Source organism: Mesoplodon densirostris, chromosome 7 (genome assembly GCF_025265405.1).
Source record: "Mesoplodon densirostris isolate mMesDen1 chromosome 7, mMesDen1 primary haplotype, whole genome shotgun sequence".
Taxonomy (NCBI): domain Eukaryota; kingdom Metazoa; phylum Chordata; class Mammalia; order Artiodactyla; family Ziphiidae; genus Mesoplodon; species Mesoplodon densirostris.
In genome coordinates this window covers 108,006,226-108,028,856 of record NC_082667.1, presented here as the reverse complement: position 1 = coordinate 108,028,856, position 22,631 = coordinate 108,006,226, and the positions used below count along the sequence as shown (strand labels likewise).

The 22,631-nt window shown below is 39.8% G+C and overlaps 1 long non-coding RNA gene across 1 annotated transcript in view; it reads right to left on the bottom strand.

Annotated features, from left to right (window-relative positions):
* Positions 1–809: 809 nt before the first annotated feature.
* LOC132493641 (uncharacterized) overlaps positions 810–22,631 on the bottom strand; it is a 34,127-nt gene continuing 12,305 nt past the window's right edge. The window contains exon 3 of the long non-coding RNA XR_009533009.1: positions 810–1,058. This is a non-coding gene — a long non-coding RNA (uncharacterized LOC132493641). The remainder of the gene's footprint in view (positions 1,059–22,631) is intronic.

The following is a 22,631-nucleotide window of genomic DNA, read 5'->3' as shown; positions in this document are numbered from 1 at the left end:
GTGGTCCTGTTCCCCTCCCCACAGCATTAGGAAATCTCTAATGGCCTGAGTCCAGGAGCTTCCCCCCACCTCCCACAGGAGTCTACAGTTTTCTTTCTTCTCCACTTCCCCAGCCAGAGTCAGTCTTCACGTGTGCTCTGGGAAGTGTTCACTGTCCCTCCCGCAGTGGCACAAGCTTTTGTTCTTAGGGAAGAAGGATGCAGGGGAGACTTGGTGCCTTTCTCATCAAGGAGTTGCCTTCTCTTCCAGGCCTGTGCCACTGAGGGAGACTTCATCCAGCCTCCTGCCCTGACCCAAGTCTTCCTCGTGAGTGCTTGGTGGAGGCCCAAGGAGACGAGGTGGAAGGTAGGTGCAAAGTCTCTTCATGTCTTCACTCCTAGAAGCTCTCTATGCTTACACTAGCCCATACTCCGCTTTTAGCAAATTATTATTTTTTTTAATTAACTAAATTCTTCTTACCCATCTCCCCCTGCAAAAGTGAGTCAGTGTTTGTGTCCCTTCTCTTCTTGGAAGTACTTTGCTTTTGTCAGATTTTTAAGTTAGATGGTTGGCCTGTGACCCCAGTTTCTGGTAGTTAAACAAAAGTTATCTTTCTGTAGATTATCTGGATTTTTCCTGTGACTGTGGGAATGATGATATTCCTGACAGCCAACTCCATCCTAGGCTGAAGTTGGAAGTCCTCCAGCATTTATTTCAAAGGGAAAAAAAAAAAAAAAAAAAAAAAAAACAGTTCAGGGAGACAAAGATCCTCGGACCAAAGAAGAAAACTTTTTTTTTTAATTTTTATTTATTTCTAGTTGTGTTGGGTCTTCGTTGCTGTGTGCGGGCTTTCTCTAGTTGCACCGAGCGGGAGCTACTCTTTGTTGCGGTGCTCGGGCTTCTCATTGTGGTAGCTTCTCTAGTTGTGGAGCATGGGCTCTAGGGCACACAGGCTTCAGTAGTTGTGGCGCACAAGCTTAGTTGCTCTGCAGCACGTGGTATCTTGCCGGACAAGGGCTCGAACCAGTGTCCCCTGCATTGGCAGGCGGATTCTTAACCACTGCACCACCAGGGAAGTCCTGAAGAGAAAAACCTTAATTTAAAGAAAGCACATGTTCAATGAGCTGATTGGACATTGTCTACAACTAAAAGTAAATAATTGTCTATTATATTCCCTTTTGATTGAGGAAGATTATGGCATTAAATGAGACGAAGAAGTTTTGCTTAGAATGCAAATTTGCGACTGTAGGCTAATTTTTAACTGAAAATAGCATATTTATCTAAATTAGTGGAAAATACACTAGAGTAAGTATAAGGACAGGGGTTCTTAATTTTTTTTTTTTTGGTGCCATAGAACCCTTTCACAATCTATGAAACTTTTCTCAAAACAATATTAAGTGCATGAATTAAAATGTAGGATTTAAAAGGAAAATAATTATACTGAATTATAGTTTTCAAAGTATTTTAAAATATGCTAAATATATGCCCTTCCAATTTACCACATTAAATAACAACAGTTTACAACAATTTCAAAGTAGTGGTGAGAGTAAATGCTATTTTGCGAAATCTGCAACAACTGTGACATGATATGAAATATTTGTGATTTTAATGGATTAAATATTAGATATTACTAATACTATTGAACTTTATTATCAACATACAAAAATTTTAAAATGTGGACTCTCAGTGAGATGTTAGTGAAAATAAAGATGCAACCTTTTTCCCATCTAAATTCACAGACTCCTCTGATTTCCATCTACGGATCTCCCAAGGGGAACATTGGATTAAGAAACCTCTGTGCTAGAAACAGAGAGCTCTCAAAAGCAATCAGAGGTAGAGAGAGGAAAGTCAGAGAAGGCTTTAGGAAAACTCCAGGTGGAGATCACAGCATCTGCAAAAATATGCAGATGATGATGAGTGTAGTACATTCAGAGAACTGAAAGTAATTCAGCGTTTTAGGACACAACCCTATCACTACTACTAGTTACCATTTTCTGAGGACTTTTTAGACACCAAGTGCTCTATTAAGTATGTTATAAATACTTTTCATGTAATTAAGTCCTCACAATATCTCTTTGAGGTAAACATATTTAATTCCCCTTTTAGAGATGAGGAAATTGGGATCCAGAGATTTTAAACAACTTTCCTAAGATCAAGCAGCTTGTATGTTGCAAAGCATTTATATAAACCTAGGTCTATTTCATTCAAAGCTCATGAGGGGCTTTGGGTGTGTCTTCATCTGTGTAGGAGGGAAGAATTTCAGTCTGGAAATTCTCAGGGATGAAGAGTCTTGAATGCCATACTAAGGAGAGTGATTGTACCCTGAAAGCCAGTGTGGGGTGGGGGGTGATCCCTTCTTTCCAGCTTCATCTCCTGTCTCTTCACATACACCTCAGCCACCTTGTACCACCACTATTCCCAAACATAACTTGATTTTCCCATTTTATCCTTTGCCCTTGATTTCCCCTCTACCTGGTATGCCCTCCTTCCCGGTATGCCTTTGTCTCCTGGCTAACTAGAACTCACCTTTCAAGACTTCATGGGGAGTTCCTCTCTAGTTCACAAATGTAGATACCATCCTTGTTTAGGAAAGCAGAATCCTAAGCTTTCTAGAGGCAGTGGAAAGGAAACCAGGATAAGGGCCATTCTAGCAGGAAAAGAGAATGCAATATGGAATAAGAGCAGCAAAGGGTAAAATAGGTTTAAAGCTTCTTTCTTGGTGAGGAAAAAAAATGTGACAGCAAAAGAGGAATCAAAAGGAAAATTAGATGGTTTATTGTCCATATAATAAGATTGCTGGGCTTACAGAGAAAATAAAAGTAGCATATGCTGACCGAAAAGGCTATCCTTTCCTTGAACAACCCTGGATTCAGCCCTACATAGTAAGTTTATAATGTTTGCTTAAGATTCCTTTTGCATCTCTAATCTCCAACTGTTAAATCTTGAACAACAATGTTATGTTTTAGCATCCCTCTCTCTCAACCCTTTTATAAATTCAAAACTTATAAAACCAGCAAGTATCGGTATATGTGCTTTCTAGAACATCCTTTTATCAAAAATCCATTCATTAAACCAGTATTTAATGAGAACCTAAAAATATGCAAGGCACTCATGGGACATGTAATGATGAGTTCTGCAGCGCAGGAACCTCTAAGATCCTACACAGAGGTTGAAAATTTGCACCTTACAGTCATGGTTTACTTGCTCCAGATTTTTAAGAATATAAAAATTCAGGAGCTTTCACATAATCATCTGGATTTCTGGCTTTGATTGAAAGATTGATGAACTGGCACCACTGGGCTTGCAATCCTAAATAAAACAGGCTGGAGCTGAATGAGCCATCTTTTACAGACCAGGTACATGCTTTGCAGTGTACGACCAGCACCACCATACTGCCAACCTTGGGAGTCTCAAGATGGAGAGACAGTCTTGACCCTGCCCTCTCTCATCCTTCATATTCAATCAGGCAACAAGTCAGTTCAGTGTCTACAATATCCTTTGCTTCCACCCCCTCCTTTTCACTCTAACTTCCAGTACTTTATTACCCCCTGATGAGAATTACAATAATCATAGCTAACATACACTGAGCAGCACTCATTGTGTTAAGCATTTTTTATGGGCCATCTCATTTAATCCTCACATCAGCCCTCTAAGATAAATTCCATCACAATCCTGATTTTATAGTAGAGAAAAGTGAGACACTAAAAGCTTAATGTCCCTGCCCAAGTTTCCACAGCCTGTAAGGGGTGGAGTCTGACTCTCAAGACTATACTTTTAACCCTACAAATACTATAAATCATGAAGATAGCTTCAAGCTTGTGTACAAGTAGCCCTGGTACCTTGAAGCCTTTCCAAGGTGTAGAAACGGAATGCTTTAAGGGGATCATTTCCGACTCCAGATCTTCAACTGCTATAACTATTCTTTCATAAAATGGGTCTGCCTGCTAACTCAAGTGAGGTCTCAAAGTCCCCTTTCACCATGACCTTTCTCTCACTGACTATCCCACACCCATCTTCAATCTTACCAGGGTGCATTGCCCCAGAGTCTGAACCACTCTAGGAAGTAAACAAAAGGACAATTTGAAATATTGGTGTAGGTGTTGGGGAGAGTCAATAGCTTTTACAGTGGTATAACAAACCTTTTGAGGTCCAACCCAGTTCCAGTTCCATTCCAACCTACAGAAAGATGGAGGTTGCTGCTATCCTAACAACACCCTAATAACTTTTCCTTATTATTGTTGTAATTAACCTTCAGTGCACCACAGGCTTCAAATTCTTGGTTGCCCTGTGCTTACGCTGGGGGTTGAGATGCAGGAGGGTCTTTCCTCAGTGTTCCTGCTTCCCCCTCCACTCTCAGCCAGCTCTGAGGCCAATGTCACGGTGCTCTCCCTCCACAGATTGCAGACTGCTGCTGTGCCGTTGTTCCTGGGGACTAGGCCTGGGGTGGGGGCAGGAGAGAGTGTTTTCCTGGTCCAGCCTGTCTTAGGCAGGTCCTCTGTGCCTGGATCTTTGAGAAAGCTTTCTTCAGAGTTCCCACTCCTCCTTCCCATAGCAACCACAGTCTGCCTTGTATCCAAGATTGGTCTCGGTGGGAGTTTCCTGCCCTGTTCATGGTGGTAGCAGACCTCTACCTACTGTCAGTATAAATCCTGGGTCCATGATGGCTTCCTGTCCCTTTCCTAGAAGTAGGGGTCTTATTCTCCTACCTCCTGTCTTTGCAGGATTGGATCTTTGCTTGTGTCCTAGGAATGAGAAAGTTACATGTCCTACTTTCAAGGCAGGACATGTTGAATTTCTAATCTTCCTTCCTTAGCAATGGAGTTTTGCCTGGGCCCTGAGACTGGTTTGCAGCTTTTCCTCAGGTGATTGAAGGCTTTTGCTGAAGAGCCTTGGAAAGTCTGCAGGGCTTTATGCCTATCCCTTAGCAGCTGCCAATCCCTTCCTTCATACCTGCACCAAGGAGGGGTGCTCTCTCAGTCTCCTGCCCTGCCCCCAGTCTTCCTCCTGAGCACCAGTGAAGAGCCATGAGGAAGAGCTTACGGGTGACTGTTCCTATTCTTTTCTGGAACGCCCCACCAGCACATAAACCCACACTTGGCCTTTAACAATTCATTTACATTTTTGCTGGTTTCTTCTTTTCTTTTTCTGTTGCTCTCTTTTTCCCACACTCTGCCAAAGATGAAAGGGTTTGTACAACTCATCTCTTCTTGAAGTAGATTGTCCCTCCTTGGAATTTGGGTCATGTGGTTTCTTGCTACTTGAGTTCTCTGAGGTACTCAAGAAACTTACACTTTTGTAGAGTATCTGGCTTTTTCCCATTGTGAGGGTAAGAGTGTATTTTTTGCAGCTTATTACATTTTCTGTAGTCACAGAAGTCTTAGTTGACTTTTATAAATATTACCTTATTGAGGCATAACAATATTACATATCATATAATTCACTCATTTCAAGTGTACAGTTGAACCTTCTTTCGAAATGCACACACACACCCACCACCCTGCCTCAACTGCTGTAACGGAGGGGAGTGTCATAACCTTCAGGAGTTAGTAAACATTAGCCCAGAGGCAAAAGAATATTCCAGGTGTTTGGTGCACCTGGATTTGTCCCTCCCTTGGGATCCTATAATTGTTTCTTCCTAGCTGCTTCCCTGCCTCTGGACCTCCTCCATTTCATCATATTTTGTGTTTCATGACTGTGTGCAACCATCACCATAAGTCAGTTCTGGAACATGTTCATCACCCCAAGATGATCCTTCATGCTGATTTACTCTTAATCCCAATTCTTGTCTCATCTTCATTGCAACCCCAAGCAACCACAGATCTAGTTTCTGTCTCTATAACCTTGCCTTTTCTGGACATTTCAAATTTCGTATTGCAAATGGAATCATGAAATCTGTGGTTTCTTGTATCTGAGTATTTCATTGAGCATAATAGTTTTGAGGTTTATCCAAATCCTGGCATGTATTAACAGTTCATTCCTTTTTATTGCTGAATTCTATTTCAGTGTATACCTATACCTAATTTTGTCTGTACCATATTCACCAGTTAAAAGACATGTAGGTTGTCTCCAATTTGGAAGCCATTATGAATAATGCTGCTATGAATATTTATGTGCAAATCTCTGTGTAGTTCATTGAATTTTTAGCTATACCTCCTTGTTTTATCATCAGTGGTGCTCAACTCTAGCAAGCTATGGTCTATAGTCCCAAAATGGTCTACAGCTTGTTTTTCTAAATAAAATTTTATTGGAACACAGCCCTTCATAGGCTTACATAAGGTCTGTGGTCGTTTTCACATTGCACTACAACAGCAGAGTTGAGTACTTGTGACAGAGACGCTCTGGCCTATGAAGCCTTAAATATTTACCACCTGGTCCTCTGTAGAAAAAACTCACTCCCCCTGCTCTAGAGTTTATAATGTGCATCTTTAACTTATGATAGTCGATTTTCAAGTAATATACTATTCTGCAATTAATGTAGGAACCATACAACAGTATAATTCTACTTACTTCCTGCTACCCTTTGTACACTTGTTATCATATAGTTTTATTTCTATTTCTGCTACAAACTCAGCAGTGTATAATAGATATACGTCCTATAGGTTATGTTTCTCTGGAAAATCCTAATACATCTTGTATGTCATGTGTCTTTTTTCTTGGGCTCCTTATAAGATTTCTCATCTTTGTTTCTCAACAGTTTGACTAAGATATGTGTAGCTGAGGAAGTCTGTTGCTCTAGGGGTCCATTGAGCTTCTTATATCTGATATCTTTCCTCAGTTTGGGAAAATGCTAAGTCGTTATCTCTTCAGATATATCTACTGCTCCATTATCTCTCCCTTCTCCTTTTAGGTCTCTAATTACTTATATTTTGGGCCAGATGATATTGCCCCACATATCGTAGATATTCTGTTATTGGGGTTTTGCCTTTTTTCTTTTGGTTCTTCATTTTGTATAATTGCTATTGGCCTGTCTCCAAGTTTATTGTTGCTTTCTTCTTCTGAGTCCAGCATGTCATAATTCAAATGAATTTTTCAGTTCTGCATTATTTTATTTTTCATTTTTAACATTTTCATCTATAAGTTCCATCAAAATAACTGTTTGGGTCTTTTTTATAATTTTGACCTCTCTGCTGAAATTCCCCCATCTATTTACATTGTCCAATGTTTCCACTAGAGCCTTTAATATGTTTGCCACAGTTATATTAAAGTCTCTGTCTAATAATTCCAACAACAGGACTATCTTTGAGTCTTCCTTATGTGACTTGTAATTTTTTGACTCTGTGTCAAGACATTCTGTATAATCAAATAGTAGATATTGAAGGAAATAATACCCGCCCCCCAAAAGGCATGCTCCTTTCAAGGTACTGGAATGCAGGATTGAGTCAATTTAATCTCTCATTGAGCTGTGTCTAGGCTTTGTTACAGTTTTAGCTTGATTCAGTTCATCACTGGCTTTAAAAGTTTTGAAGGCAGATTTGCAGCAACATGGATGGACCTGGAGATTATCATACTAAGTGAAGTAAGTCAGACAGAGAAAGACAAATATCATATGATATCGCTTATATGTGGACTCTAAAAAAATAATACAAATGAACTTATTTACAAAACAGAAACAGACTCACAGATTTAGAGAACGAACTTATGGTTACCGGGAGGAAGGGTGGGAGGAAGGGATAGATTGGGAGTTTGGGATTGACATGTACACACAGCTATATTTAAAATAGATAACCAACAAGGACCTACTGTATAGCACAGGGAATGCTACTGATATTCTGTAATAACCTAAATGGGAAAAGAATTTGAAAAAGAATAGATACATGTATCAATATATGTATAATTGAATCACTTTGCTTACACCTGAAACAACACAACATTTTTAATCAACTATGCTCCAATATAAAATAAAAACTTAAAAAATATTTTGAAGGCAGAATCAGTACAGCTTGAGTCTGATCATACACAAGGCTCCACAGATCCTTTTAGGCTTAAGAGGCTAACCATCAGCTTTCCAATTCATAATGGTAGCTTCTTTGGGTCTCTGGGGATTCTTATTTGTTCTCCAGTCTCACTTCTAAATTATTGCACCTCAGTAGATTCCTTTACGTCCAGCTTCCTTGTCTCTAACCTTTGGAGAATGCTGCAGTACACTAGCTAAATGCAGCCCAAAGTGCTTTGGAGAGCTTTCTCTTAGTTCTCCCCTGTTTTCTTGCCTTTAGCAGGCCACTGCAATAAGCTTGGTGAAAGCTTGGATTGCATCAGAGTCATGGGACAGCTCTCCTACCCTGTCCCCAGCTTCAGCAGGCCACTGCCTTTCACTTGTGAAAGAACTGTTTGTTTCAAGAGGATTCTCTTAGCCTTGCTCTCAAACCTCAACTGTAATGTAAGTAAGTGTGGTAAGAGCAGATATCCTTGACCTGCTCCTGATCTTAGAGAGAATGCATTCTGTCTTGCTCCATTAAGTATGATGTTAATATTGCTTAGTGTAGATGACAACAAACTTACTACATGTCCAAATTTGTAACATACATCTAAACAGAATTGAGGAGGAAATTTATTTAGAATACATTTAATAAAACAAGAAAGTTTTTCTTTTTTTTAAACATGTTTATTGGAGTATAATTGCTTTACAATGGTGTGTTTGTTAGTTTCTGCTTTATAACAAAGTGAATCAGTTATACATATACATATGTTCCCATATCTCTTCCCTCTTGCATCTCTCTCCCTCCCACCCTCCCTATCCCACCCCTCTAGGTGGTCACAAACCACCTAGCTGATCTCCCTGTGCTATGCGGCTACTTCCCACTTGCTATCTATTTTATGTTTGGTAGTGTATATATGTCCATGCCACTCTCTCACTTTGTCACAGCTTACCCTTCCCCCTCACCATATCCTCAAGTCTATGTTCTAGTAGGTCTGTGTCTTTATTCCCGTCTTACCCCTAGGTTCTTCATGACCTTTTTTTTATTTTTATTTTTTTTTAGATTCCATATATATGTGTTAGCATACGGTATTTGTTTTTCTCTTTCTGACTTACTTCACTCTGTAGGACAAACTCTAGGTCCATCCAGCTCACTACAGATAACTCAACTTCGTTTCTTTTTATGGCTGAGTAATACTCCTTGTATATATGTGCCACATCTTCTTTATCCATTCATCTGTTGATGGACACTTAGATTGCTTCCATGTCCTGGCTATTGTAAATAGAGCTGCAATGAACATTTTGGTACATGACTCTTTTTGAATTAAGGTTTTCTCAGCATATATGCCCAGTAGTGGGATTGCTAGGTCATATGGTAGTTCTATTTTTAGTTTTTTAAGGAACCTCCATACTGTTCTCCATAGTGGCTGTATCAAGTTACATTCCCACCAACAGTGCAAGAGGGTTCCCTTTTCTCCACACCCTCTCCAGAATTTATTGTTTCTAGATTTTTTGATGATGGCCATTCTGACTGGTGTGAGATGATATCTCATTGTAGTTTTGACTTGCATTTCTCTAATGATTAATGATGTTGAGCATTCTTTCATGTGTTTGTTGGCAATCTGTATATCTTCTTTGGAGAAATGTCTATTTAGGTCTTCTGCCCATTTTTGGATTGGGTTGTTTGTTTTTTTGATATTGAGCTGCATGAACTGCTTGTAATTTTGGAGATTAATCCTTTGTCAGTTGTTTCATTTGCAAATATTTTCTCCCATTCTCAGGGTTTTCTTTTCGTCTTGTTTATGGTTTCCTTTGCTGTGGCAAAACTTTTAAGTTTCATTAGGTCCCATTTGTTTATTTTTGTTTTTATTTCCATTCCTCTAGGAGGAGGTGGGTCAAAAAGGATCTTGCTGTGATTTATGTCATAGAGTGTTCTGCCTATGTTTTCCTCTAAGAGTTTTATAGTTTCTGGCCTTACAGTTAGGTATTTATTCCATTTTGAGTCTTCCAATCCAAGAACATGGTATATCTCTCCATCTGTTTGTGTCATGTTTTATTTCTCTCATCAGTGTTTTATAGTTTTCTGAGTACAAGTCTTTTGTCTCCTTAGGTAGGTTTATTCCTAGGTATTTTACCCCTTTTGTTGTGATGGTAAATGGGAATATTTCCTTAATTTCTCTTTCTGATTTTTCATTGTTAGTGTATAGGAATGTCAGAGATTTCTGTGCATTACTTTTGTATTCTGCAACTTTTTACCAAATTCACTGCTTAGTTCTAGTAGTTGTTTATTGGCACCTTTAGGATTTTCTATGGATAGTATTATGTCATCTGCAAATAGTGACAGTTTTACTCCTTCTTTTCCAATTTGTACTCGTTTTATTTCTTTTTCTTCTCTGATTGCAGTGGCTAGGACTTCCAAAACTATGTTGAATAAGAGTGGTGAGAGTGGACATCCTTGTCTTGTTCCTGATCTTAGTGGAAATGCTTTCAGTTTTTCCCCATTGAGTATGATGCTTGTTGTGGGTTTGTCATATATGGCCTTTATTATGTTGAGGTAGGTTCCCTCTATGCCCATATTCTGGAGAGTTTTTATCATAAATGGGTGTTGAATTTTGTCAAAATCTTTTTCTGCATCTATTAAATGATCATATGGTTTTTACTCCTTAATTTGCCAACATGGTGTATTACATTGATTGAACTGCGTATATTGAAGAATCCTTGCATTCCCGGGATAAATCCCACTTGATCATGGTGTATGATCCTTTTAATGTGTTGTTGGATTATGTTTGCTAGTATTGTATTCAGGGTCTTTGCATCTATGTTCATCAGTGATATTGGTCTGTAATTTTCTTTTTTGTGTGATATCTTTGTCTGGTTTTGGCGTCAGGGTGATGGTGGCTTCATAGAACAAATTTGGGAGTGTTCCTCCCTCTGCAATTTTTTGGAAGAGTTTGAGAAGGATGGGTGTTAGCTCTTCTCTAAATGTTTGATAGAATTCACCTGTGAAGCCATCTGGTCCTGGACTTTTGTTTGTTGGAAGATTTTTAATTACTGTTGCAAATTCATTACTTGTGATAGGTATGTTTATATTTTCTAATTCTTCCTGGTTCAGTCTTGGAAAATTGTACCTTTCCAAGAATTTGTCCATTTCTTCATGGTTTTCCATTTTATTGACATATAGTTGTTTGTAGTAGTCTCTCATAATCCTTTGTATTTCTGCAGTGTGAGCTGTGATTTCTCCTTTTTCATTTCTAATTTTATTGATTTGCATCCTCTCCCTTTTTTTCTTGATTAGTCTGGCTAAAGGTTTATCAATTTTGTTTATCTTCTCAAAGAACCAACTTTTAGTTTTATTGATCTTTGCTATTGTTTTCTTTTTTCTATTTCATTTATTTCTGCTGTGATCTTTATGATTTCTTTCCTCCTACTGACTTTGGCTTTTCTTTGTTCTTCTTTCTGCAGTTGTTTTAGGTATAAGATTAGATTGTTTATTTGAGATTTTTCTTGTGTCTTGAGGTGAGATTGAATTGCTGTAAACTTCCCTCTTAGCACTGCTTTTGTCGAATCGCATAGGTTTTGGGTCATTGTGTTTTCATTTTCATTTGTTTCTATGTATTTTTTAATTTATTCTTTGATTTCTTCAGTGATCTCTTGGTTATTTAGTAGCACACTGTTTAGTCTCCATGTATTTGTGTTTTATACAGTTTTTTTCCTGTAATTGATTTCCAATCTCATAGTGTTGTGGTCAGAAAAGATGCTTGATACAATTTCAATTTTCTTAAATTTTCTGAGGCTTGATTTTTGACCCAAGATGTGATCTATCCTGGAGAATGTTCCATGTGCACTTGAGAAGAAAGTGTAATCTGCTGTTTTTGGATGGACTGTCCTATAAATATCAATTAAATCTATCTGGTCTATTGTGTCATCTAAAGCTTGTGTTTCCTTATTAATTTTCTGTCTGAATGATCTGTCCATTGGTGTAAATGAGGTGTTAAAGTCCCTCACTAATATTGTGTTACACTCAGTTTCCTCTTTTATAGCTGTTAGCATTTGCCTTATGTATTGAGGTACTACAATGTTGAGTGGATATATATTTATAATTGTTATATCTTCTTCTTGGATTGATCCCTTGATCATTATGTAGTGTCCTTCCTTGTCTTTTGTACATTCTTTATTTTAAAGTCTATTTTATCTGATATGAGTATTGCTACTCCAGCTTTCTTTTGATTTCCATTTGCATGGAATATCTTTTTCTATCCCCTCACTTTCAGTCTGTATGTGTCCCTAGGTCTGAAGTGGGTCTCTTGTAGACTTCATATATATGGGTCTTGTTTTTGTATCCATTCAGCTAGCCTGTATCTTTTGTTTGGAGCATTTAATCCATTTACATTGAAGGTAATTATCGATATGTATGTTCCTATTACCATTTTCTTAATTGCTTTGGGTTTGTTATTGTAGATCTTTTCCTTCTCTTGTGTTTCCTGCCTAGAGAAGTTCCTTTAGCATATGTTGTAAAGCTGGTTTGGTGGTGCTGAATTCTCTTAGCTTTTGCTTGTCTGTAAAGGTTTTAATTTCTCTCCATCAAATCTGAAGAGATCCTTGCTGGGTAGAGTAATCTTGGTTGTAGTTTTTTCTCTTTCATCACTTTAAGTATATCCTGCCACTCCTTTCTGGCTTGCAGAGTTTCTGCTGAAAAATGAGCTGATAACCTTATGGAGATTCCTTTGTATGTTATTTTTTGCTTTTCCCTTGCTGCTTTTAATATTTTTCCTTTGAATTTAATTTTTGTTAGTTTGATTAATATGTGTCTTGGTGTGTTTCTCCTAGGGTTTATCTGCTATGGGATTCTGTGAGCTTCCTGGACTTGGCTGACTATTTCCTTTCCCATGTTAAGGAAGTTTTCCACTATAATCTCTTCAAATATTTTCTCAGACCCTTTCTTTTTCTCTTCTTCTGGACCCCTATAATTCAAATGTTGGTGCATTTAGTGTTGTCCCAGAAGTCTCTGAGATTGTCTTCAATTCTTTTCATTCTTTTTTCTTTATTCTGCTCCTCAGCAGTTATTTCCACCATGCTATCTTCAAGCTCACTTATTCATTCTTCTGCCTCAGTTATTCTGTTCTTGATTCCTTCTAGTGTATTTTTCATTTCAGTTATTGTGTTGTTCATATCTGTTTGTTTGTTCTTAAATTCTTCTAGATCTTTGTTAAACATTTCTTGTATTTTCTCAATCCATGCCTCCATTCTATTTCCAATATTCTGAATCACCTTTACTATCATTACTCTGAATTCTTTTTCAGGTAGGTTGCCTATTTCCTCTTCATTTATTTGGCTTTGTAGGTTTTTACCTTGCTCCTTCATCTGTGACATATTTTTTGTCATCTCATTTTTTTTTGATGGGTGGGATTGTGTTCTTGTCTTACTGGTTGTTTGGCCTGAGGCCTCCAACACTGGAGTTTGTAGGTTATTGGGTAGAGCTGGGTCTTGGTGCCAAGATGAGGATCTCTGGGAGACCTCACTCCATGGAATATTCTCTGGGGTCTGAGGTTCTCTGTTAGTCCAGTGGTTTGGACTCTTAGCTCCCACTGCATGAGCTCTGGCCTGATCCTCGGCTCATGAACCAAGATCCCACAAGCCTCACAGTGCAGCAAAAAAAAAAAAAGAAAGAAAGAAAAGGAAAGGAGCAGAACAATGACAAAGAGTAAAAAATAAAATAAAGTTAGAAAACTAACAGATATGTTAGAAAGAATTAAAAAGTTAAAATATAGATGAAACAACAACCGGAAGGTAAAACAGAACCACAATAGGAAAAAAGAGAAAAAAAAAAAAAAAAGCCAGACAAGGCCTTGGCTGTGGGGGGTGTGGCTTAGGCAGGGGCGGGGTTTAAGGGGTTGGTGGGGCCTATGCTTAGGACCCACTGGGCAGAAGAGGCCCTGGGGGAGGGTGGGTGCTTAAACTTAATGCAGCAGGAGGGGCCCAGGAGTGCCTCTGGACTTAAGAGGTCAGAGGACCAGGTCCAGGACCCCAGCAGGCTCACTGGGCCTGAGTGGGTGGGGGAAATGCTAGGTGCGTTCCCCCGTGTTGCTCCAGCCCTGGAGGGCCCCTCCCCATTGGCCTCTCTTCTTCTTCCCCTTCCCTCCCTCCTATACCTCTAGGAGCCATGTGGCCAGAGGTGGCCCCAGAAGGCAGGGGACCAGACCCAGAAGCCCAACAGGCTTCCTTGGGAGGAGTGGGTGGGGGAAACACCCTCTGCATCTCCCCTGATCTTCCAATCCTGGAGGGCCCCTCCCTGTGTGCCTCTACTCCTCTTCCCCCCCCTCCCTCCTATGCCCCTAGGACCCCCAGAGCTGGAGGGGCCTCAGAGAACAGAGAACCAGGCTCAGGAGCCCAGCAGGCTTCCCAGGGCCCGAGTGGGTGGGGGAAACACCCACTGCACCTTCCCTGATCTTCTGGCCCTGAAGGGTCACCCCCCACCATCTGCCTCTCTTCCTCTTCCCCCCACCTCCCTTCCTCCCATGCCCCTAGGACCCACGAGGCCGGAGGGGGCTCCAGAAAATGAAGGACCAGGCGAGGACCCAGCAGGTCCCCAGGCCGAGTGGGCAGGGGGAACACCTGCCACACCTCCCCTGATCCTCTGATCCTGGAGGGGCCCTCCTGGTCCACCTCTTCTCTCCTCCCCCCACCTCCCTCCTACACCCCTAGAACCAACATGGCCCAGAGGGGGCCATGGAGGGCAGGGGATCTGGCCCAGGAGCCCAACAGGTTTCCCGGGACCGAGTGAGTGGGAGAAACACCTGCCTTGCCTGCCCTGATCCTCTGAGCCCCTAAGGGTCCCTCCAGGCGTGGGAATGACTCCCCCCTCCCAGCCACCTCTCAGGGGCACCAGTCCTGTCCAGCCTCCACTTCTCCTCCTCCCTCACTCACCCCCCGCTTCCTACCCAGTTGCTCAGGGGTTCCTCCCATCTCCTTGGGCATCAAGGTCCCCTACTAATGTCCAGCAGGCACCCTAGTTGTAGGGAGAGTTAAACTTCATGTCTTCCCACACTGCCATCTTGACTCCACCCAGACTATCTTAATTGCAATTGCTTTTTAATAAATTGTTATCTGGTAGGATAGGCCCTTTATTTTAAGCTTCTTCTACAGGTTTGGTTTCCTACTTTTGGCTTGTTGCTCTTCCATATAATAATTAGTCATCGTATAGAGGTCTGATAGAATTTTGGGGAGAATTGCAGTCCACATGATTTTAAACTTTCTTATTCATAAACATGACATACCATTTCATTTATTCAGGTCTTCTTTTATGTCCTTCAGTGTTTTACAATGTTGCCCATAAAAATGTTTTATATCCTGTTTTAATTTTAGATGTTACTGCAAATAGAATTTTTTACTATTATATTTTTAATTGGTCATTATTACTGCTTAGAATACAATTGATTTTATATGTTGATTAGTTTCCTAGGGCTGCCATAACAAAGTACGATAAACTGTGTGGCTGAAACCACATAAATTTATTCTCTCACAGTTTGGGAGGCTAGAATCTGAAATCAAGGTGTCAGTAAGATGACACTCCCTCTGAAGGCTCTAGGGAAGAATCCTTGCTCACCTGCCTCAGCTTCTAGTGGCCCCAGGCATTTCTTGGCTTCTGGCAACAGACTAATCTCTGCCTCCATCTCCACATGGCCTCTTTTGCTCTGTGTCCTCTTTTCTTTTTACAAGGACACCAGTCATTGAACTTCAGGCCTAACCTAAATTGAGAATGATTCCATCTTGAGTTCCTTAACTAATTACATCTGGAAAGACCCTATTTCTAAATAAGGTCATAATCTGAGATTCCAGGTGGACATGAATTTTGGGTGGACACTATTCAACTCACTTACAATCTTATATCAAACAACTTGACCAAATTTTCTTATTATTTCTAATAGTTTGTGGATTATCATATCTTTTATGTCATCTTCAAACAGACAATTTTTTCATTTGCTGTCTCTTCTGTCATTCCTTTTTTGTTCCCCCTTATGTCTTCTTACTTTTGCTACAACTCCATGAAAATATTGAACAAAAGTTGTAATGACAAGCAACTTTAATTTGTTCCTAACTTGAGTATGAATTCTTCTAAAATTTCACAGGTAAGTGTAATATAATATTTGATGTAGGGCTTTAATAAACATCCTGTATCATACTAATCAAGTTTCCTTCAATTCCTAATTTGCTAAGAGGTTGTTTTTACATTGCTGTGTTTTCAAATTATGAATGAGTGTTGCATTTTATTGTTTTTTTTTCAGCATCAATTGAAATGATCACATTTCTTTTATCTAACTGCTAATGTAGTCAGGGAGGAAAAATTGTTCCTCTATCCTCCTACGTTCAGCAGCTGGAGTCCTATATATTCTGTCTTTTTCTCTTGATCAGATTTACTAGAAAGTTGCTCATTTTTAGTTTTGTTTTAAGAATTGGCTTTTTATTCTGTTGATCATTTCTATTGTTCCTTTGTTTTATCTCTTATTAGTATCTGCTCCTACATTTGTGATTTCCTTACTTCTATTTTCTTCGGGTTTACTATGCTGTTCTTTTTCTATTCTTGACTTGGACATCTAGCTCATTTAGTGTTAATTCTTATTGCTATTTAATAGCTGCATTTACAGTTATATATTTCTCCCTCAGTACGACTTGGTGGATTTCCACAACATTTGACATAAAGTACTTTCATTGCTATTCACTGTCAAATATTTTATGATTTCATTGTGCTTTACATATAAATGATGAATTTAAAAGTTGTTGAGAGTTCCCTTGTGACTCAGTATTTTTGATTTTCACACGTACTTGAAAATAATGTAATGTCTCTCTTTGTTTCCTTGGTTTTTACCCTACCTTTCTGGGATTCTTATTAAATATGGATATTGACATTTTTATTTCTTCGCTCCATACCTTTTAACTTGTCTTTCACATTCTTTCAACTCCTTCTTGATAATTTCTGGAGAGTTCTTCAACCTGATATTCCAGGTTACTAATTTTATTTTTGTATACATTTTACTCTTGCACTCTACTATTATTTATTTTGGTTATTATATATTGTAGACCGAGACTCTTCCACTAGTTCTTCTTTATGACTGCTCATTTGTGCTTTACAGTCAAGCAATTGGTATCTCTTCTCTCTCTCAAATGATATTTATTATGCTTAATTCTAATTCTTGGTCTATGTGCCCCATTACTTTTCTCCTTTTTTATATAGTGATTGTGCTCTTCAAATGTCTCATTATTTTTTCCTGTGAGGTCACATTTCCCTGGAATTATTGGCTATCAATGGTAATGTCTTCCTAGGAGAACAGGCCAAATTCCAAGCCTTAGCTTGTGCCATTGGCAGTGAATTTGCAGGGGTTCTTAAAAGGATTCTTTAGTACTAAGAGCCTGTTTTGATCTGTCCTCAACAGTTTTCCATTCTGTTACTCACACACCCAACCCTAAGTGACTTTTCTGTACCTCCACCCAAGTACAGTTTTCCCAAGAGCTGTCATCCTCTTATGATCTAGTCATCTAAACCAGAGGTTCTCAACCAAAGGAGGTATTTGGAAATGTGTGGGGGAAATTTGGAGGTTGCTCTATTGACACTGGGTTACTACAGGCATTTAGGGCAAGGGGCTGGGGTACTAAGCATGCATTTTTATAACACATAGAAAAATCCCACACAATGAAGTACTATCCCAAACAGAATGACAGTAGTGCCCCCAGTAGCGATGGGGCAGAAGTTAAAGTTTAGGACTAGCTCATTCATTTGCACAAGTAGGTTTCTCCTCTGTACTCTCAGGGTCCCCTAGTGGTCCCTGATGCTACTACACTGCCTCCAATCAGGTGCTCAGAGAGATGCTATTTCTCTGCCCTACAGTAGCAAGGTGGCAATCATTGTTCTAACCAGGGTATTATAAGGAGATTAAAAGGACTCAGAATGCTCGCCTCAATCTTTATCCTGCCCATGGCTTCCAGCTGTTTCCTGCCCTGGGTTCGCTTCCTCTCACCAAACCCTCACCTCCATCAGGCACAACAGAACCCAGTTATCTTGGACTTCCTAGGGATATCTCACAGTTTTTATTAATGTCTCAAATACATCACCTCCTCTCACTTCTGTGGCATCTCCAGGGCTGGATCATGTGAGGGAATCAGCACCCTCTATTAGTATCCCATCCTGCTACCTCACAGGAACACTGATTATTAACAATATATGAAAAAAAAGTACATGGAAAACTAATTTTGAAAAATGAGAACAACAAAAGGAGATTCACCCCCAGCAGATAATAAGATATTGTATCTTTATATTTGTATAAAGCCATGTTTTTAAAAAAAAGCAAAACCCAAAAGAATAACATTTACAGAAAAATAGACCAAACAGGATTATAAAGCCCAGAAATATAGCAGGTATTGATGGCAATATGAAATGATAGAAGTGGTAGCGCCAATCTGTGTGAACATGATAGACTATTTGGTAAGTTATTTAGTAGATGATTTGGGGGGAAATGAACCACTTAATGGAGAAATATATTATTTTCTCCACTTGAGAAAGCTTTTAAACTCTTTCTCTTGAAATAATTTTATAATTACAGAAAAGTTTCAAAAATAGTACAGAGAGCTCTCATATACCCTTCAGCCAGCTTCTCTCAATGATAACATCTTGTGTAACCATTGTGCAATGTTCAAAATCAAGAAATTAACATTGGTAGATTAGTAGCTTAACTACAGACTTTGTATGAATTTCACCAGTGTTTCCTTTCTCTGTTCCAGAACCCAATCTAAGGAAGCCACATTGCATTCAGTCATCGTGTCTCCTTTGTGTCTTCCTATCTCTGAAAGCTGCTTAATTTGGCATTGTTTTTCATGATCACTACACTTTTGAATGGTATTGTCAGTTTGTCAAATGTCCCTCAATTTTGTCCTATCTAATATTTTCTCATAATTAGATTGGGGTCATGCATTTTTCTCAAGAATACTACAGAAGTGGTGTGCCCTTCTTGGTACAACATCATGAAAGGAGATACATCTTATTACTGCTGATATTAACCTCGACCACTTGTGTAAGCCAGTGTCCACTGATTTTCTCCCTAAAGTTACTATTTTTCACTTTGAAATTAATCAATGTATTGGTGGAAAGATATTCTTGTTTCTCAAACTTTCACCCTGTGGTTTTAGGATTCATCAGCAGATCTTGACTATTCCAACTATTCCTGCAGTGTTCTAATGCAGAGAAATGGTGTACCTTGACAATGGATCTGTTTATATTAGGAAATGGAATACTTTTCATTCTGAAATGTCTGTATTTAAGTTGCTCCACTTCATTCATGTTTTTCATAATAAAAAAGGGGCATACACTTGCTTTACAATCATATAGCTAAAAGCGTCTTGAGTAGTATAAGCTTTCCAGTCAACCCTGAAGGCCAAGACTTCTTGCAGAATTTTAAAATAAGTTCCTCTTCATTCTACCTTGGAGGTAAAATCCCAGCCGGGCAAACCTGTTACTCAATGTTTGGTCAAAAACTGACTGGGTGACCAGATGTCCGTATTCTCTTGTTCAAGCTGTGCAAATCCATCCAAGTTGTTCAGGAAACCAGACACATCACTGTCTGAACAAGCACATTCATTTACTTATCCACAAAAATCCCTGGACATGTGCTGCTAGGATGACTAAAATATCAAAGTCAAGGGCATTTGAAAAAGATGCTCACAGTTTTCTTGTGTCTCACTTTTTCAACTTCCTGGAAAATATGTTGTTTCCTGCTGCCAGTGAATAAAAATCTAATAACTTGTTTTTGCAATATGTGTACTAGCTGGTTTCATGTAATTTGGCCAGTGTCTCACATTTTAGAATTGAATCCTGTCTGAGAATTTGGAGGGTGAGATAAAAGTCTTCCTCCCAGCCCCCCAACATGCTCCAGTGCCTCACAGAGAAGGAAAGCACTGCTGAGGACCTAACTGAAAGAGCCTTTAGGACATGATGCAGCCCTGGTAGTGAGCAGGAAACAACCCCAGCAGCTGGCACAGGTTTTCGTTGTGCTCCACCAGGTAGTGGCTTCCTGCCTCTGCTTCTCCTACTTCTGCTGTGAACATCTAACTAATTTCTACTCTCTGTCTTCTCTGCTTTGTGGATCCTGCTGCCTTGTGTCTTCTGCTATCTCATGCCTACTGGCAGTACCTTGGAGTGGATAAAAATGCAGCTCTGGAGATCTGGCTTCATGGCCTGCCTCTTCCAGGTGCTGATTCTGTGAACTTAGTTAATGTTTAAACATCCTGTGCCTCACTGTCCTCATCTGAAAATGATGATGACCTCATAGTGTAGTTCTGAGGGTTAAGTGGGTTAGTGCATGAAAAGCACTAGAACAGTGTGCCTGGTAAGTCCTCGAATAAATGTTAGCTGTTGTTATTTGATCCGTGAGTCTCTTCCACCTACACCCACCAACCTCTTCCTTCTCCACATGTTTGTGTCTCTTTCAAACTCCAGCAAATTGGAGATCTGAATGTAGGCAGTCACCATTGAAAGGGCGCATCCATATTTGGTAGGCATCTCATGCCAAGTTTGAAGCAGGTGCTCATCTCTGTTATAGGTGACCAGGTAACAGTGACTTAGGCATAATGAAGCAGATTTAAACCACTGTTTCACCACCTTTTTCAAAGAGAGCTCTGGGCATGGCAGTCCCTCTGAACTTCATACACTTTTGCACAATACCTGAAAATGGCACAGAGGCCATGGTGATCTGTTACTAGTAAATCTGGGGCCATGGTGAGTTATCTACTCACGTGTCTGCCTCAGCATTAACCTTTCCCCCCACCATCAACATGGCTGAGCTGCACAGCCTGTGCCCTTCTTCATTACATTAGTGACATAGAGTTCTATGCCAAGTTCTCACTGCTGGAACCTTGAGACTTCTTACTATTGAATCTTCTTTCATCCTTCCCCTCCTTGTACTCAGATCCCATGGACACAAGACTTCCCACCATTCAGTGCAGCCTCCTTGGCAATGGGGTGCATCTTGTTTGATTCCTGAGGCCACGGCAGTCACTTCCCTAACTTGTGGCTGAGTCCCCACTGCATGTTTCCTGGACATCTACTCTTCACTTTGCCCATTTTCTTGGGCTCCTTTAGACCCCTGCCAAGGTAAGACTACTCTTACCCTATTCACACCCCCAAAGAATTGATGCTCTCATGGGTTATATTTTATTGTGTGAACTCATGGCTCTATGTTCCTACTTCTGACTGAGCTCTCATGTTCAGACTACTCACTTAGACCCATAAATGTAAGGGAAAGGAAACTGTTCAAAGATGATGAGGAAACCACATACTAACTGCAAAGAGCACATATATCGTGCTCCCACCAGGCTTTTGAGCAAACTGAAAGAAAACGTGGTTAAAAAAAAAAAGAGCCTTTTCTTTTAAGTATATTGAACAATAAATATATGAACCACAGGATCTACCTGAACTTGGTTCCTTGGATCTACCTGAACTTGGTTCCTTGGACTCCAATATGTATTGGAGTCACGCTGAGTAGTGAAAAGTGCTCTGAATCAGAGGTCAAAGTGGCAGGAATCCTGGTCTCAGCTCTGTTTCAAAGCTCACTGGACGACCTGGACAAATCATTTAAACTCTCCTCTGTGCTCCCAGTTCCTCAAGTCAAGCATTTCTATTAAACCAACCTCAGGTTAACATTAAATATCAAGATTGATATGACTAAAGCAAAATTAAAATCCATAAATCCATGTGTCTCAGAGTAGGCTGTGAACTTGGGTGGTTGTTGGCACCAGTCTCCTACAGAGCAGCCAAACCAGACCTACTGCAAATATTTATCTCTTATTAGAGTCTCCCTAGGGAAGAAGTGAGCAACTTCAACCAGTCATATAAGGTTAAACAGCTTTTCCAACAGTCATTATGTAAAGACATAAGAAAGTATTGTTAAGGCCGGTTCCACAGAGCATGATGAAGGATATTGGGAGCATTATCAAAATCCTAAAGATCCTTGTGAAATAGGTCTTGATTTCTTGCTTATACCTATGACTGAAAGGATTGGTGTAGATGTTTAAAGATGTTTAACTTCCTGTGTGGGACAGCACTAATGAAACTGTGGAAGGATCCACAGTGTAATCAGCTACTGCTTCCTATGAGCGCTGGTGCTTTTGTCCTGGGCACATGCTTTTTCTGGCACCATTTCTATCGGTTCAAGAATACAAATCCCAGATGGATTCAAACCCGTGACTGTAAGCGGTCACTCTCTTGGTCTCAGAGTGAATCAATATCATTGTCTTGCCTACATTGTATTTGAGGTTCTTTCTTAATTCAGCAAATTTTACTGAGTACCTGCTCTGTACTAGATAATACTCACTTGAACCTGGCAACTGGGTCTTGATAACGAGGCTCAGATGGAGATTAAGTGGTTCAGCTTCCCACAGATGACAATTCATTCAAACTTCCAGATTCATTCACACTTTTTCTTGTCAGGTATTTATTGTACACTTACTAAAATTAACCAATAAAGTCTAAGAACATTAAAATTATATAATTTAACCATACTGAGAATTTCATTTCTCCTCCCCACCTGTGCATGAACTGAGAACTGCAGCTGTGATCCAGGTACCTCCTTAAGGTGGAGCTGGCAGGCCTGATACTCACCTTATCTGAAACAAGCAGAAGGTTCTGGATCTAAGCTCAAAGCATGCAGACTGCAATTTACACCTGTGATATATCTTGGCACAGAGGAGAGGTACT